Here is a 7,011-nt window from a genome sequence, read left to right on the forward strand (position 1 = left end):
CTTAAAAGCTTTTATGGATCCCAAGCTGAAAGATAAATTACCAGGGGAGGTTTCCAGTGTGCTTGCTGAGCAGTGTAGTATATAACAACACCTCTCTAAAGAGGACTGAAACCTTTGCCATGCTGCATATCCCACAAGATCATGGGCCACATCCTCCCTGTGTGGCTTCATGTGTTTCTCTGTGTGCATATCTGCATGGAACATCCCATATTGGTGGTCATTGGTGCTATCCAGCCAAGGCTCCCATTCATTCTTGTCTAAAACTGCCCCTAAGAATGTTCCTGAGCTGGTGGCCAGCACAGCTGTCACTACAGTGACAAAGTGCGTGAAATGTGCAGTAAAATGATGATCCTTTAGTGCTCCACAGCATTCAGGCATCTGATGTGGACTTGGTTTGCCCAGTGGTATCTTAATTCTGATTATAAATGTGCTGTTCTTAACACTACAGCAGGTAATTCCAAGCTAATTCCATCTCTTTAATTTACATCCTTTTTGGTAGACCACAGCATCTGAAAGCCAAGGTTAAGTTACTGAACTGTCATGGAAGTTTTTCTGAGAAAAAAAGCATGCTTTTAATTCAGTGTTACTGTAGAAAATTCTGGAGGCACTTGCAACTTTCTAGGGTTTTTTTTAAATTTTAACATATTTCACTATGTCCAGAAATAATTTTTAATATGTTGTAATGTGTAAAAAGTGTGGGAGGGTTGGGATATTTTTCTTGATGGCACTATGTGCATGTGTCTATATTCTCATGGCATATTTGTGGCTTGGATTCAAACTATAGATCAATTCTCATTTCTCTACTTTGAGACATTTCCCTCTTCTTTTAAGTTAGAACTTAAAAACTGGGATAAGGTGTCAGGGAACTTTAAATAAAAATATACGGTATTTTGATGTTTAAGGATCTCAAAAACAGTACTTCAGGGTTTGATGGTATATAATTAAGGAGAAAAAAAAAAAACCAAACAAGAAGCCAAAAACCTTGTGGAAGAAATAGAACAGAGAGAACTCCTGTTGTGGGAAAAGAACTGGCTAATCAACAATGTCTATGGGTAGGAGCAAATTTGGAGGATTCGTGATTCTTCTTGATCTTTTTTTTGAGATTACAATTCTATTTTTGCAAACCACTTATGTCCTAGGAGATGACTAAGGAAACCAGGCGAGTTACAGGACATCTGCTTTTGGCTAATGCACCACAGAACACCACCTTTCCCTGGCTCGTTTTACAGCTGGACACGCTTCCAGGTGGGAAAGGCAGCAGGTGAGGAAACCTGGTCACAGCTTTTCCTTGTGTACAGTGTGCTCCTGAGCCAGTCACAAAGAGCATCATCCTGGCAGAAACTCTGGATTTAAATGTACAAGAGAGAGACTGGAGTCTACTCTTGAGCCTGCACTCAGAAAAGGAGGCTCATGCCCACAGGGGGCTGTGGCTCAGCAGAGCCTGGGCCTGCCCATGTTAAAAATCCCCTTATGAGAAGCATAAGTGATGCTTTGTTACAGCCATCAAAAAGGGCTGGAAAGGTGGCCCCAGTGTGGGCACGAAGATATGGCTGGGACTAAAACCTGGGGCATCAGTCACCAGAAGGGACACACAGCACAGACAGCCTCTGATGACTTTGCACGTCATTGTGCCAACATTTCCTCAGTTCTGTCTGAGTCAAAAAATACTGCTCTTTGTTGGGGGAAACCTATACTCATATTTCTCTCCATGTTTTTGTTGTCTCATTTTCTATCTTGTCACAATTTTCACCAAAATCAACATGTGAGGATGATTTTTAGTGAGTGGATTGAGCACACAACAGGTTATAAAGCTGCAAGCAGTCAGAAAATGTCAGCCTTACCTAATGGAATAACAGATAGAGGGCAAGAATAATAGATTCCTTGTCTGCTAGTCTATTAATAGAGGAGGCATCAATACAGCAAAATGACTGGTAATAAGGATATTTTAAGGATGGGGGTGAACCTTGGGAATAAATGAACTTGCATTGCTAGCAGGATTGCTACAGCATAAATTAAATGCTTTTAGAAATTGTTTGTTTCGTTACTGGGCAGAAATATGATATCAAATGTTAGTTATTGTGGTTATTTTTTATTATTCTGCTTTTTAAAATGTTTAGTCATTCTTTTTTTCATTTAACATCCATGTCCAAACAACACAAAGAACTTCTGACCTAGGAATATATTTATACAACATCACAAATCTTTTCCATGGCAACAGGCCTTGTCAAGCTGTCACAAGCACCATAATGACAGATTTCCAAGCAGTTCCCAAATAAATATGATCTTAGCATGTTACTGGAGTAAAAGTGCTTTCTGTAAGTGATGGGTAGCTCAAAGCACCTGGCCCAGAGGTGCAGGTAGAACAGTTATGAAAACTAGTAGGAGATTCAATATTCAGTTAAGTCTGAAGCCTTTATATTTGGAAAACAAAGGAGAATAAAGGCTAGTTCTTCATATCTTTTGTCACAAAATTAAACATGACTGACCTCAGTTGAAAGGACTTCTTGAATGAATAAAAACCACTTCTCAAGGCCTGAAGGACCGGACCCTTGCAAGTCAAGAAATATTTAAGGTGGCAGCTGGCATGGATTCTGCACTGCATAGATCTTCAAAAGGTTCCACAGAAGTGAAAGAATTCAGAATTGGGCACTGGGATCTGAAAAACAATCTCAAAGTCAGATTCTGCCTTTGAGATATTTTCTGCTTCTCGCTGGATTCCACTGGAGTAAGTAACTAGTAGGAATAAGGACCTTGGGAAAAAAATTTATTTAGAAGTGAGCAGCAGTGATGATTTATGGGAAGTGAGTTCAGGCTGTCCCTCCCTTTGATATTTATGATCAGCTAGATTTAGAGAGAATTTAAGTAGGATATCTCTTAAGAAGGAATCATCTCATCCACCTACCTGTCAACAGAGTACCAGAGAATACCAAGTGGAACCAGATGCTGTTCCATGTATTTTTTCTTAATGATCGTAGCAGTGGAACTCTGATACCATTTTTTTGGTACTATTGGACATTTTGTCTTCTGCCTTCTCAGAGCACCCTCCAATAGCCTTATCTTGCTCTTTTCCTCCCCTTACTCACCCTCAGCTTTATGCCTTCACTCTTGGTGCCTCCTAACACATTAAACCGTCTCCATGACCTCATCTGTCAAACATCCTTTTATTCACATCCAAAAATCTCTTAAAACCCACCTCTTCCAGCAAGCAAGCTCTCTTCTATTGTAATTTATAATTTTGTTTGTCTTTTATTTTTTCTTGTCTCTATTTTTCACATTGTAATAGACAGAGCTGTTAGTATCATCAGAACCTAAAATTGCCTTACATTTCCCATTACAAGACTTTGTTTTTAGTTGCTTATGATTTTGTAGCTTTAAATTACTTAGACTGATTTTTTCCATGCCAGGTGTCTCAAGCAAAATTTTTCTGGAAAATTTCAGCTAGACTACTTTAGACAGCTCTGAAAATGCAATTAAGGAAGAACACCATGGTTTAGCCATTTGAAAGAATTCTTACAAGCACTTTGTCCAAAAACGCTTTGGTTTGGTGTAGAGATTCCAAGCATCCAGTGAATCCTTTGGTCTGCTTCTGTCTGTACCCCCAGAAAAATATCAGTCTGTTCCCACCCCCAAAATCTCATTTAAAACTAAAGCTTAATGGAGAATTGTGAGTCTTTAGCAGCTAAAGCTCTAAAGCAGTAGGGGCTGGAGTGGAAAAAATTGGAAAATTCCAGAATTAAAATTACTTTGGTAGCCTTAACTAGACCCCCACCTTGTGTATAAGCTGCTGTCACATTCTATATTTAATTATGTGATCACACAGAGATTTCTTTCCCCCCACTGGGTCTGGCCTCATGCAGGGCACAGGATGGACCTGTGCAGCCTGTGGTGAAGAAGGGCTCATTTGTTTGCTGAATCTGAAAGGCACCAGCTCAAGAGCAGTGGGCATGGGAATTAAGAAGGAGGAAAAAAATGTGCTTTACGTAGTCAAACACTTCCTGGAAATTTGGTTGTTGCTTCTGTCCCTGCCAAAAGAGAGAAGATTTTAAGAGGCACTTAGCTGGGCAGCTCCATGGAAAATATTCAGCATCTACAGTTGAGTGGAAGAACTACGTATTTTAGAAAAATAGGAATCTGATTGTATACATAAAGGCAATATAAATGTATACACTTGAAAGAGGTCTGAATTAAAACTTCAAAGACTTAATATTTAGGTTTTTGTGTTGTGGTCTATAGCTTTTAGCCTCCTTCTCTTTTTTAGGAAAATGGTGTGTTAAACTGTTTAGCTTCCACAGCTTGTTAGGCTGGGACCCCACCTCTCTAATCCACAAGGTAAATCTGGTTAAAACCTGAATTTCTCAATGGCAGCTCTCACATCCAATATATACCCCAAAATAACTATTTTCAGGATCTGGGCCTTGTTTAAGACAAAGTACTACAGCTGGTGCTCAGAAAGCAGATCCTCACAAACAGCTGATAACTTTAGCATTTTCACACAGAATTAAGCAGGTGTTGGGGGAAGGTATCAGGATGTCACAAAGATTGAAAGTCTCATTCTCCTCCCTGCAAATCCAGCACTGGCAGTGAAAAGGGATGACAAGATGGGATGTACATGGTCTTGCAAGGACAGAGGGATGGGGCCTTTTTGTGTAAATAGGAAACTGCTCTGAGGGCACATAAAAAATGTTCATTTGAACAAAACTCTTGGATAAAAAAAATAAAGAATATACTTGGAACTCTGGCAGAATTTTAGCAAACAGCAAAGTTTTCCAAAGTTTGCCATGAAGCCATGGACATGCTGCATAGAGAGTACAGCAAAATAACAACTACTGGTTTTCGGTCAGAGCAATATCTATATCTCAGTAAATACCAATTAATTGCCAAAAACTACTGTGTACACATGACAGAGGTTAAAAACACTCAGAAGGTTTTATTTCTGAAGCTGTTATCTTTATAACACAATTTATTAGTCATATCCAGTTAGCACTTCCCTAGAAGTGAGAGTAAAAAGGATAATCAGCCAAAAAACTAAACTGTTTCCTACAATTATTATTCAAATCCTTAGTGAAGCATTTATGTTTCTTGAAATGTAATCTGAGCATTTTATCTTGAAGTATTTTTTTTTTACAGAAAAGTAGCACAAAAATCTTCTAAATGGGTCAGATTCCCATTGCACTGCAGCCAGCTCCTTGTTTTAGGGAGATGTGTGGATTGATATATCCCTCACAGTCACATTTCTGTACACAGGAAGGTAGAAGAGCACACTTTGAAATTAAGAAAAGGTAACCCTCATTCAGGAAGGCAGGAGTTTTATGAACCTCTGAATTTATTTTATATTTGCCTTATTTTCAAGATTTAATTACAAAAACAGCCTAAAAGAATCCCCTGAAACCATCAGATTAACTCAGGGCTGCACGTCTCTGCTGCAGAACAAATATCCCTTGTAAGTGTTAGACGTTTTGAGGGGGGTGGATCTTTTTAAAGAAATTATTCTTGCTGTGCTTAATATGACCTTTCCTTGACCAGCAATTTTTCTTGTCTCTCAGGCTTGTTTTCCTGAATCTCTCCTGAGCAGTCTGAGAGCTCTGTGCAGGCTGAGCAATGCCTCAGACACCGCAGTCTTCCACGGAGTTTCTAACTAGGTTAAACATGTTCACCCACCCTTGTTCTGAATTGCCATATGCCTGCAACTTCAGTGAGCTTTGATGGATGGAGCTGTGAGGAGGCATTTCAGAAAGACTCCTGACTCTTCTGCTCAGCTTGTTCTCCACCAACGACTGAACTGTTTACCCACACAGCACTTCTGCAGTTATTGAGAACTTCTCCTCAGCTTTGACTAATTTTTGCAGTTATTGAGAGGTTTTGACCGGCTGTGCTGAAATTCCTGGAGTTTTTTGCTCACTATCCCCACAAACAGGAGAGGAAAAGTAAAGAATTCATTAACTGTGCTTTACAGGTGACAAGACCGAGGAACAAGCAAATCAAAAAGGCTTGTGCAGAGTCATGCAGTGAAGCATTTTCACCACTGTCTCCAAGATTCCTGATTTTAGGACCAGCATGACAGCTGCATGATCACATAACCTGGGGCTGTTCTTTGATCAAGGTAAACCATCATTTTTGGCAAGCACAGGTTTTGCTGCTGTGCTCTTCCTCCCCAGTGATGGCACAGAAACTCCAGCTGTGACAAATGTTTTCCTGGGCAGGAGGACACAAGGTCACAGTGATTAAGCCAAAAGACCATTTCCCAGTGGATTATCTCAGATGATGTTTCCTGAAAATCACTCCATATCACACATGGACCAAAGTTCACACAACTCTTCCTCTGGACCCTTCTTTCTGTCACGCCGTGTTTGTTGACACCAGAAGTTTAGTGTCTAGGGGAGAACAGTGAAAGCTACAGGATTTTGTGGAGCATATCAGGGAAGAGAAGAGAATGTGACACAGTTCATGTCTCTTCATCTGAGGTGCCTTATGTACTGCCATCTCTTCACCTAAGGGGTGGAATATTTTTTCTGCCTGACACAGTCTTCATTTCAACAGATTTCCAGACAGGAGAAGCCACATTTGTGCTATGAGCTACAAGTGCCAGGCTTTTGCCTGGGTAGACATTCTCTGGGAGATTTTTTGTGATCCAGACATAATTTCTGTCTTCTTATCTGGAACACGAAGAGTCTGGAGATGCCATCTTTCCATGAAGCAGAACAAATAGGTTATTAAGTGCTAGCCTCACATAAGGCATGCAGAAAAGATTTTGACTTTAATAAATCAAGGCTAAGGATGAATAACTGAAGGTCTAAGTCTCTGGATGACCTACCCTCCAATATTTTTGCTTCAGCTTGCAGGAGTCTAAGTCCTGAACCAGCACACTATGGAGAAGGGTCTGGAGTGCATGTCTTGTGAGGAGCAGCTGAGGGAGCTGGGAGTGTTCAGCCTGGAGAAAAGGGAGCTCAGGGGGGATCTTCTCACTCTCTACAGTTACCAGAAAGAAAACTGTAGCCAGGTGAGGGCTGGGTT

This window comes from Cyanistes caeruleus, chromosome 4 (genome assembly GCF_971803275.1).
Source record: "Cyanistes caeruleus chromosome 4, bCyaCae1.hap1.1, whole genome shotgun sequence".
NCBI lineage: Eukaryota > Metazoa > Chordata > Aves > Passeriformes > Paridae > Cyanistes > Cyanistes caeruleus.